The sequence below is a fragment of the Mastigoproctus giganteus genome, chromosome 1 (genome assembly GCF_048544385.1).
Source record: "Mastigoproctus giganteus isolate SK-2022 chromosome 1, ASM4854438v1, whole genome shotgun sequence".
In the NCBI taxonomy this organism is placed as follows: Eukaryota; Metazoa; Arthropoda; class Arachnida; order Uropygi; family Thelyphonidae; genus Mastigoproctus; species Mastigoproctus giganteus.
Genome location: NC_143575.1, coordinates 120,856,557 through 120,868,857, shown reverse-complemented (window position 1 = coordinate 120,868,857; position 12,301 = coordinate 120,856,557).

Below are 12,301 nucleotides of genomic sequence, written 5' to 3'. Positions count from 1 at the left end.
ACTGTTGTAAAGTCCCAGTCCTCTCTCTCTCCAGAACTGCTGGGTTGAGCTTCCAATAGCCATTATCCAGACTAACGTTAGTAAATAAATCTCCCTTCCACATTACTGCCATGTGATCTGAAACTTGTCGACCTCCTGCAAATTTCACATGCCGTATCATTGTTATCTTATCCTTCAACTGACTTGTTGCATAAATGCGATCTATCCTATATTATTGGTTATTCTCGTGGCTGCTCTTTTCCCCGGATTTTTTTCCCTCCAGACGTCTACCAAGTCTAATTTAGTACAAACCTCGATTAATTCATGAACCCCTCCTGTACCATGATGCGGGGAACCCGCCAGAATTTTGTCCATAATGGGGTCAGGAACAGTTCCAGTCCCCTGCCATTATAATCCACTGCACCCCCCCCTCATATAGTTGCCCAGCCCCTGAAACAGAATTTTCCTTTCTAAAGTGGAATTTGGACTATAGACACAGATTAGTCTAATTGTGCGCCCCCCATAACTCCAATCCACTGCCACAACCCGACCTTCTGTATCCCTACCTGCCAGTCGTACAGTCCCTAAAATTGGAGGAACCACTACTATTCCCACCACTGTGGATCGATTTGTCCCAAAACTCCAAAATCCTAACAACCGGTATCTGTTTTGAAACTGCTGGGTGTCTGCTAAGCTGGCGAAGTGGGCTTCTTGTAGAAACCAAATCTTCACCCCCATGTCCATCATAATTTGCCATACCATCCTTTGTTTGTTAATCGTTCTCAAACCCTGTACATTTAACGACATAAATGTTATTCAGGACATTATGAGCAGAACTTTACTAGAACTTCTGCTAAGATATTCCTATGTTCCGCATTTAATTTTCACTTGTTACTAGTGAGCAATACGGTGAGATCTGCAACATTCTTGTTTTTAATATTAGAAATACCGAAATCACACCAGGTGAACTGAATATTAACTACCCGACCCTCCTCGTTTTCATTCCAAAGAAAATTCGGTTCTCCTCGAGTTTTAACAATTTCCGCCAAGCTTCGCCTATATTCCCTGTATTCTTTTGTGTTTCCTATTACATTTAACCATTCTATTACTTCGTATCCCCTCGTTTGTATGCCATCTGAATCCGAATCAGACCCCGAAAGTGTTTTGCAATCTTTCTTACCGCCTGACAAAATTGATACCTCTTCTCCTTCTATTTGTTTTGTTTCGGTCTCTTCTTGAATTTCCTCTGTTCCCCCTTTTGCTCTTTTAGTTTTACCGCTTATTTCTTCCTTCTCTCCCCGTTTATGTACATTTTGTACTGTGTTTTCCTCGGTTATTCTGCGTGTTCCGATTGTGTTACCGACATATCGTACGCTGTTGTAAACGTTGGTGTGATTTCTTTAATCTGCGCCTCATCCTCTGCGCTACTATAGTTTTCGCGCTCTCAGCGTTAGGCATATCTTTTAGTGGCTCGCCCGCTTTCTGCTGTCCTCCCCCACCAGCAAATCTTTCGGCAAATGTGCGTTCCAGACATTGAATGAATTTATGCGTGGAAGCTCCGCATTTTTTACAATTATTAAGGCAGTTGGCCGTAATATGACCGGTGCCATTACAATTAAAACAACGTGATTTTTGGCATTCTGCTCCCAAATGGTCTTTACCTCCACACCTCAAGCAAACTTTCTGAACTCCTGGATAATTTATTAATAACCTATGACCCATCAAATCGATGATGTTTGGCACGGGCGTTTTCATGTCAGTATGAATTTGCACCGTACCTGTTTCCACGCCTGGCCCTTCCTCATATTCTTTCCTATGAATCTTAACAACCTTACCAAACTTGTTAAAAAAACTCTCGACAGGACTGTTAGACATTTCTACCGGAAACCTGTCAATAGTAATCACTTTGCGTATGTTACCAATTTTAACAGGTTTGATCGTTACGTTTCTAATAGAAAACCCTTTCAAAACCTTTTCTCTTGCCTCTATTGTTTTCAAGACCAACTGATATTTCTGCCTCGGTAATGGAGTTAATCCTTTTATCTCGTGAACCGAAACAACCTGAGTCACTCCCCGCATTTCCTCTCTAATTGGACAAACCTCTGTAGTCTGACACTCCACTGTTCTTTCTCTAAAAAAGAACTGTGCCATAATTAATCTCGGTTCCTTAAGGAAAATGAATAATTAAAAAATCCCGTGTCCTGCCTGACACCAGCAAAACGAAAATATCTAACTTGGCAGAAATAAATTCCAAAAAAACGTAAAACAAAAAAAAAAATCAATCACTTACTACCCACCTAAAGGAGGTTCCCCACAACGGGGAAACCTCAGCTGAAAGGACCGCCGCTAACCTCTTGATGTGATCGTACACTTTCTTCAACCTTCAGAACGAGTAGAACACCAATGAACGAAACAATTCACAAACTAGACTATCGTTTGAAAAAAAGGTAAGGGATAATGATTTCTCAGTTATCCAAACACTGCCCCTATTAGAACAAGAGAGCAATAAAGAGGTAGGAAAGTGATAGTAAGAGAGGTAGAGGAAGAAGATCGTCGATGAAGAAGGAAAGGGGCAGTTATTTCAGCTCATTCACGTGATTTCATGTTCGTCGGATGGGCAGCCCTTCCCCGATGAGGGGGTCTGCTGCTGCCCATTCGAGGAACTTCAATGGCCATAAGGCCGGTCAGGCAAACGTCGTTTCAGGGCTATTTGGCCCCTCCTCAGTGGGTGGGTAGGTATCCATTGCTTCTCGAAGAAAAAAAAAAAAAAATCTCATTTGAAGTTATTAAAATGATCTTATATCCCAATTGGGTTAAGCTCACTCGGAAACATTCCGTGGAGGGCCCTGTCCATGTGACTACCCGCTACGCAAGCAACCGCCTGGAGTTGGCTTGCCCTACATGAATTCTCAAGTCCTCCACCTCTTTCATTCTTCCATTCTTACACGACTTCACTCTAAACGTAAGCCGCCGCATTATCGGGAGAGGGACCATTTGCTTGCAGCCAGCTTGGTCCATATCCCTTCTAGCCTAAGCTAAGAAGATTTCTAAGCTTTACCACCTAAGCTGCACGTACACCTCGTTGTTCACTAGCCGGCATAGTGGTGTAGGGTAACACCATTGTTTTAGTAATTGCTGGTTCCCCAATTCAAGTAGTTCCAACATCAGCAATCTCCTAATTGCAGCATACATGGATCGGATAGTGTGTTTGTATATCTCTATGCATGTTCCCTCTGTTTTTCTCTTCCTAATCTTCCACGCTTGGTATTTTCCTTCATTTATTAAGAACATCAAGATGTGTGTAGCTCTGGAGACCGCCTCCGGAAATTGCAAAAATAGTACCTGATCTCTTGTTAATCGCGGTACTTTCATGATTTTGTGGACCTTGTTCCAGACTCGTTGTACAGCTGGACAGGAGAAAAACGCATGGTCTACTGTTTCCCGCGCTTTGCAATATTGACACTCTGTGTTCGAGTGTCCTCGGAACTTAGCTTTGTTTACTTCCACCGGCAGGTGCCCGTAAATCACTCTCCAGGCTAAGTCACTTCTTGACCCATACCCTATATGTTTGCGAAGATTTTTAAACATTTGGGTTTCGTCTAAGCTGTGCCACGCTCGGGGATTTTGTACTGGTTGCATGTACAAGTCAAACAGTTGCCAGTAGATTTTTGAGACTTTTAGTTTTGTCCCCATGTCTAAACCTGCTGCCGATAGCTGCTGGAGATATTTGATGATCAGTTTGTAGAAAGGTGGTATTATTTCTGCCGCAGACCCTGTATATTCTACTCCTAGCAACTTTGTAAACCTTCCCATATGATATTCTATTAGAGAGGAAGCTACATGCGTGTCCCACAGGGCCGTTCGCACATGTTTCATTATGTACGCCCACCGTAGCCACTTTAGTTGTGGCATTTCATAACCGCCGAGCGCTTTTCTACAATGCAACCTTTGTTGCGTCACCTCTTGTTGCCCATTGTTCCAAAAGAATTTGAATAGCCTTCTGTGCAACCTTTTTTGCGTGATATATTTGAAGTTGGTGACCGTCACGATATTCATCACCATTGGGATGAGAATCATCCATATGATTGTTACTCTTCTAGAGAACGACAGCAGGCCTAGGTTCCATTGGCCGATTTTTTCCTCCAAGGCGCTTAATAGTTGTCGGGTTGTTATTTTTGGTCGTCTTGCGAAAGGCACTCCCAGAATGGTAATAGGCTCCGCAGAGAAGGAGAGGCCCACTGGTAACTGTAGTGGAGCATTCTTCCCCCATTGTTGACATTTTGTTTTATGCTTATTAAGACATAGGCCACTTGCCAGGCTGAAGTAACCGAACAAGTCCAGCGCACTCTGCAAGGAGCTGCGATCAGACATGGTTAGTATGACGTCATCCGCATGGGCTATGTATTTGCAATCGGGATTCGATCCAGGAAGATGGACTCCTTTGATATTACTGGAATTGTCTAATTGCCTGAGTATGGGCTCCAGCGCCATTGAGAAGAGAGCAGGGCTTAGTGGGCAGCCCTGCCTCACCCCCCTCTCCAGTTTTACTTTATCCGAGCTGTATCCATTGATTGCTAGAGTGGTGGTAGCTCCTTTGTATAAACTGATGATGGCTGCTCTTAACTGTGAACCCACCTGTACAGTATACAACAGATTTTGAAGATAATTCTGAGACAGTTTATCAAAGGCTTTCTCTATATCAAGCACCACTAGGATTATGCTGTTGTCTTTCTTCTGACAATATGGTTGCAGGTCCCTCAAGAAAATCAAATTTGTTCCCATGGATCTGCCTGGCACTCCATATGTCTGGTTTGCCCCTATAATGGATCCTAAATGTCTTTTGAGGCGATTATTCAATACTTTAGCGTACAGTTTATAGTCTACATTTAATAGCGAAATCGGCCTCCGATCTCCCACTTCTTCACCCCTTCTCCCCTGCTTTCTTAAGAATATCGTCTGAGCCTCCAGAAGGCTTTCCGGAACTTTACCCGACATGAAGAAGTCAGAAAGAATTGTAGCCAAAACTGGCCCCACCTTTTTCCAAGCTTTCTTATAGAAGTCTGTTGTTATTCCAGCTGGGCCTGGCACTTTGTTTGCTTTCATTTCTCGCAGGGCTGTGGAAACTTCCTTCAAAGAGATTGGCTGGTTGTGCTCCTGTTGCTGAGCCTCAGAGAACCGTGACATCTCCCAGCTAGTTGGTAACGCTGGCCCTAGAAATGCTGCATACAACTGTTTGTATACTTCATTGAAGTGTTCCATGATGTCTTTGGTGGTATCGTACTGACGTGATCCCACTTGGATCTGTTGTATGGGGCTGTTGCTCGTTTGCATCCTGTTGTACTGATCGAAAATCAACCCTGCCCTCTTGTCGGCAAGCCTATATCGCAGTCGCATCTGGACTGCTTTGTTCTCTGCCTGTGTTTCCAGATGTAGCTGTATTTCCTTTTGCACTTGCTGTACCCCTATTTCATCATGACAGCAGCTTAACAATCGCCTTACTTCACACAAATGCCTTAGCACTTTTTTCCTTTCCACCCCTCTTTCCTTAGCTGTCTTTTGGAATGATGTTCTTGCAGCCTGCTTAAAATCTGCCCACTTCTCCCATCTCCAATCCTCAGACTGCACCAGCTCATGCGTTAAACTTTCGACGTTATGCCACCCGTCCTGCAAGAGAGCTGAGTTTAAATGCCAAGTGCCTCTGCCATAGTCTATTGTTGCGCCTAGCGGGAGGTTCATTATTAACAATTTGTGATCCGTCAGGGGGCGTGTCCCAGAAATATTTACATGCCTAACTCTGGTAGCTTTGCTTGCCATATCCCTTGGTGCATACATGCGGTCAATTCTTGTGCCTACTGTACCCCTAGTCCACGTTGCACCGTGTGCTGTGGGATTGTGCCAACGCCATACATCTATGAGATCGCACTTTAGACAAATGTCGTGCAATTCCAGAGCGCCCCCTTTCCCCTTTGTAGGGTCCCCCGTGCCGGTCTTATCCTTAACTGGATCTAGGACACAGTTCCAATCGCCCCCAAGGATATTCCAACGTGTGCCCATCATAAATGGGCGCAGATTGTTAATTAGCCGTACCCGTTCTGGGGCATCGTTTGGCGCATATACGTTTATCAACCGGATTGTATGGGAATCTAGTTTCCAATCTATGCAGACTACCCTGCCTTCCACATCTCTTTGAAGGTTGCGAAACCTTCCTACAATGGGTGGTAGGATTATAATGCCAACCCCCCTGGCATTACTTGTGCCAAAGCTCCAAAAGCTTAAACATTTAAATCGATTTTGAAATTTTTGCACTTGCAAGATATTGTGCATGTGGCTTTCCTGGATAAATAGAATTCTGATACCCATTAATAGTGTCATTCTCCAGATGTGATGTTGCGTGTGCCCCTGGGAAAAACCACGGACATTCAATGTTCCGATAATTACCATGTGTACTGATAATGGATCTGCCAAGGGATTTCACCTATTTTGTTTGGGACATGCTAAGGCCGTACAGGATTTTACCCAGCTCTTGTTCTTGCCCCGCGATCCATTTGATTCGGGAGTTACTTAATTGCTGTGTGATTCCTAAAAGGGTCTGTCCTACCAAATTGCCGAAGAAAATATCCCTCCACATAAATTGTATTCTCTCCATTTTTCCCTCTCCGGTTTGCTCTAGTGTTATTCTGGGTTTCCCCAGACTTTGCTCCCATTGTGATAACTTTACCCCCAGCTTTTCCTGACCTACCGGTACATATTTCGTTAAATGCTGTACCCCGATTAGCTTTTCTCTGCCTTCCCCTAACGGCCCTTCCCCTTCGGAGTCCTCTGAACTCGACTCGCTAGAACTTCTGCAACGATGTTGTCTTCCTCTGTGGTTTGCTTCTTCCTCTTTTCCCCCCCTCCTTCAACCTGTTCTCGTTCTCCGTTTTCTCCCCTCTTCTGCCCTCTTGCTGTTTCTTCTGTTTCCATTGAGGTGGGAGTGACTTGTTTTATGTCTGTGGCCCCCTCCTCTGTTTCTGTTATTAAATTCACTGATTCTGTCAATGGAATTTTTTTCCCTCCCTGTGGCTTTAGAATAACCATGTTTCCCTCTCTCGGACTCTTTTCTTTTTCCTCCCCTCCTCTAGTGGCATCTGCGTATGACCTCACTGAACAGTTGCCTGCTTTGTGGTTTGTATCACCACATTTGCTGCATGGTTTTGGGCAGTCGCTGCTGATATGCCCAATTTCTCTACAGTTAAAACACCGCCCTTTTGTGCAATTCGCCCCTAGATGGTCCGAACTGCCGCACTTCAAACATTTTTTTTCCACCCCTCTGTAGTTTAAAACTAGTCGGTTTCCCATAACATATATGATATTGGGGACCGGCTTCCTCATTTCCATTTGAATCGTGACTTTGCCTGTGTATAGCTCGGGAAAACCCTCCCACGCGTGCATTTCTATCCGTGTAACGTTCCCGTATGCGTCTAATGCACTTTTTAAATATGTATTTGGTATTTCGATCGGATACCGTTCTATGGTTATATACTTCCTGATACTGCCCACCAAATGGGGGTGTATCATTTTGTTCTCGAATGGAAACCCTCTAAGCAGTGTGTCCCTAGTCACATGGTCCTTACATACTACTTGATACTTCCTCAGAGGTAACAAAGTAAACCCCTGTAGTCTCGACAGGCTCACGCATTTTGCTAATCCCTCTATTACCTGCCTCGGTTCGTATTCCGTGTCCAGAGTAAACTCCAGAGTTTTTTCACGAATGTAATAATTCATCTTGGAGAGAGGAAAAACAAAAAAAAAAAAAAAACTACAAAAAAGTGCCCCCAGGCACTTAATCCCACCCTGTAAGCTTTACTAGGGTCAGCAAAAAAATAAACTTAATGTCAAGAACTTACGATCTCCAGAAAATCTTCCCTCTTTACGAAACAATACCCGACAAAGCAGTACCGCAACAAAGTCCGTAGAGCGTCATTAGTGGGCGGGTAGGTAATACAATAAGCCATCTCAGTTGCGAAGTTATATCCACATTATGAGAGATGCCAGAAAGGTGTGGTGGTAATGTATTTGGAAAATTAAATGCACTAGGCATAATCCTTATGGGTTTTGATAATTAACTATATAATATCTGTGTAAATACACCATAGTTAACCCATAGATTTGAGCTACGATTGTAGCGTAGAAGCCATCGTTTTAATTGTATCTCATAATGTGGTTGCCTTCACAACAAGCTAGCTACTATTGAATTACTCCAAATAAATAACGCTTCTCTAGTAGAGAAGGCTACTGTTATTTATTTTCAGCGTACCACCACCACCCAGACGATCGTTTCGAAGCTTTTTGGCTTCGTCATCAGTGGGCGGGTAGGTAATCTATAGGTTAACATGGTGTATTTACACCGATATTATATAGTTAATTATCAAAACCCATAAGGATTATGCCTAGTGCATTTAATTTTCCAAATACATTAACACCACACCCTTCTGGCATCTCTCATAATGTGGATATAACTTCGCAACTGAGATGGCTTATTGTATTACCTACCCGCCCACTGATGACGAAGCCAAAAAGCTTCGAAACGATCGTCTAGTTTGTGAATTGTTTCGTTCATTGGTGTTCTGAACGTTGAAGAAAGTGTCCGATCGCATCAAGAGGTTAGCGGCGGTCCTTTCAGCTGACGTTTCCCCGTTGTGGGGAACCTCCTTTAGGAGGGTAGTAAGTGATTGATTTTCTTTTGTTTTACGTTTCTTTGGAATTTATTTCTGCCAAGTTAGATATTTTCGTTTTGCTGGTGTCAGGCAGGACACGGGATTTTTTAACTATTCATTTTCCTTTAGGAACCGAGATTAATTATGGCACAGTTCTTTTTTAGAGAAAGAACAGTGGAGTTTCAGACTACAGAGGTTTGTCCAATTAGAGAGGTAATGCGGGGAGTGACTCAGGTTGTTTCGGTTCACGAGATAAAAGGATTAACTCCATTACCGAGGCAGAAATAGCAGTTGGTCTTGAAAATAATAGAGGCAAGAGAAAGGGTTTTCTATTAGAAACGTAATGATCAAACCTGTTCGAATTGGTAACATACGCAAAGTGATTACTATTGACAGGTTTCCGGTAGAAATGTCTAACAGTCCTGTCGAGAGTTTTTTTTTAACAAGTTTGGTAAGGTTGTTAAGATTCATAGGAAAGAATATGAGGAAGGGCCAGGCGTGGAAACAGGTACAGTGCAAATTCATACTGACTTGAAAACGCCCGTGCCAAACATCATCGATTTGATGGGTCATAGGTTATTAATAAATTATCCAGAAGTTCAGAAAGTTTGCTTGAGGTGTGGAGGTAAAGACCATTTGGGAGCAGAATGCCAAAAATCACGTTGTTTTGATTGTAATGGCACCGGTCATATTACGGCCAACTGCCTTAATAATTGTAAAAAATGCGGCGCTTCCACGCATAAATTCATTCAATGTCCGGAACGCACATTTGCTGAAAGAGTTGCTGGTGGGGGAGGACAGCAGAAAGCGAGCGAGCCGCTACAAGTTATACCTAACTCTGAGAGCGCGGAAACTATAGCAGCGCAGAGGGGTGAGACGCAGATTAAAGAAATCACACCAACGTTTACAATAGCGTACGATATGTCGGTAACACAATCGGAACACGCAGAACTAACCGACGATATGGAAGCGGAAAACACAGTACAAAATGTACATAAACGGGGAGAGAAGGAAGAAATAAGGGGTAAAACTAAAAGAGCAAAAGGGGGAACAGAGGAAATTCAAGAAGGGACCGAAACAAAACAAATAGAAGGAGAAGAGGTATCAATTTTGTCAGGCGGTAAGAAAGATTGCAAAACACTTTCGGGGTCTGATTTGAATTCAGATGGCATACAAACGAGGGAATACGAAGGAATAGAATGGGTAAATGTAATAGGAAATACAGGGAATATAGGCGAAGCTTGGCGGAAATTGTTAAAACTCGAGGAGAACCGAATTTTCTTTGGAATGAAAACGAGGAGGGTCAGGTAGTTAATATTCAGTTCACCTGGGGTGATTGTTATTTCTAATATTAAAAACAAGAATGTAGCAGATCTCACCGTATTGCTCACTAGTAACAAGTGAAAATTAAATGCGGAACACAGGAATATCTTAGCAGAAGTTCTAGTAAAATTCCGCTCTTAATGTCCGGAATAACATTTATGTCGTTAAATGTACAGGGTTTTTTTTTTTTTTTATTTTATTTATTAACACACAACTGTATATACATTCTCAAGATATCTTAATCAATTTATATACAATATTAATCAATTTATATACAATATTTATATACAGATTTTATATACAAGCTCTTATATATACTGTAGTCTTCCTGTACATTGATTGTGTGTGTCCTGATATGTAGGGTGGCTCCTAGACACAAGCCCATCTCCACCTTTTACTCCTGAGAAAGCTCAGAACGTCTGCAAAACAGGCCTGAAAAAAAGAGCATTATGTCAGGCCATTTCGCCACCAGGGGTTAACTAACACCTGGATCCACCATTCTCTATGTGTGCTGTAATGCACAAATCCTGCACCTATATGGCAAATTATGATGAACATGGGGGTGAAGATTTGGTTTCTACAAGAAACCCACTTCGCCAGCTTAGCAGACACCCAGCAGTTTCAAAACAGATACCGGTTGTTAGGATTTTGGAGTTTTGGGACAAATCGATTCACAGGGGTGGGAATAGTAGTGGTTCCTCCAATTTTAGGGACTGTACGACTGGCAGGTAGGGATACAGAAGATCGGGTTGTGGCACTGGATTGGAGTTATGGGGGCGCACAATTAGACTAATCTGTGTCTATAGTCAAATTCCACTTTAGAAAGGAAAACTCTGTTTCAGGGGCTGGGCAACTATATGAGGGGGGTGCAGTGGATTATAATGGCAGGGGACTGGAACTGCGTTCCTGACCCCATTATGGACAAAATTCGGGCGGGTTCCCCGCATCATAGTACAGGAGGGGTTCGTGAATTAATCGAGGTTTGTACTAAATTAGACTTGGTAGACGTCTGGAGGGAAAAAAATCCGGTGAAACGAGCGGCCACGAGAATAGCCAATAATATAGGATAGATCGCATTTATGCAACAAGTCAGTTGAAGGATAAGATAACAATGATACGGCATGTGAAATTTGCGGGAGGTCGACAAGTTTCAGATCACATGGCAGTAATGTGGAAGGGAGATTTATTTACGAACGTTAGTCTGGGTAATGGCTATTGGAAGCTCAACCCAGAAGTTCTGGAGAGAGAGGACTGGGACTTTACAACAGTTATTAAACAGATAGTAGAGCAAGGTAGAAATGAGTGGGAAATGTTGGCGAAAATTAAAGAAAGTGCTAAATCATTTTATTACTCCAAAATTAAGGAAAGAAACGAACAACGCAGAAATAGACTGAAAGATCTCCTACAAGAAAAAAGAATTTACCACCGGTGCGGGGATGAAAGTGCAACAGCGGAAGAACAAGCGATTATTGACGGTATAATATTGGAAGAAGAGAAAGAAAAGACGCGAAAAATACAGCTGAAATTTAGGGAGGCTGATAGTCCTTCAGCTGCGTTTTACCAAAGAAGACTAAGGTTAAATAATTTAGCCAAAACTGTTCAGGAAATTACAGACGACAACAACACACATTCAACAACGCTGACTATTATGAATAGTTTTGTAAATTACTATGAAAAAGAGAGAGACAATTCCATTTGAACGATTGGACAATTCACACCCGAGAAAAAAGCATTACAGGACAGGGAAATAATTATGGGGGATCTAACCGTGGCTCTAAAATCATGTAAATTACGACGCGTGCCGGGACCCGATGGTTTGGGGGTTGAATTTTATAAGAAATTCTGGAACTTGTTAGTGCCTATTCTTCTGGCCGCCTTTAACAAATTTTTTCAGGAAGGGGTTGTACCCGAAGGCTTTTTAAATGCCTATACTACTTTCATTCCGAAGCATGGAGGGGATTTAACGAAAATTGCTAACTGGAGACCTATAACGTTGGCTAATTGTGACTATAAAATATTTGCAAAGATTTTGCAACTAAGTTAAAACTCGACGTAACGCAGGTAGTTAGAAGCACACAGTGCTAGGGTATACCGGGGAGACGGATAGAATATAACCTTTGGCTATTAAAAGATATATTAGAATATCGGAAACGAAAGAATTACAATTTAGCGTTAGTTGCAATCGACCTAGAAAAGGCTTTTGATAGAATCGACCACGACTACCTTTTCTCTATTATTAAAGATACGAACGTAGGATCTCAGTTGTTTACAGTCCTGAGAAATCTATATACACGTAATAGCAC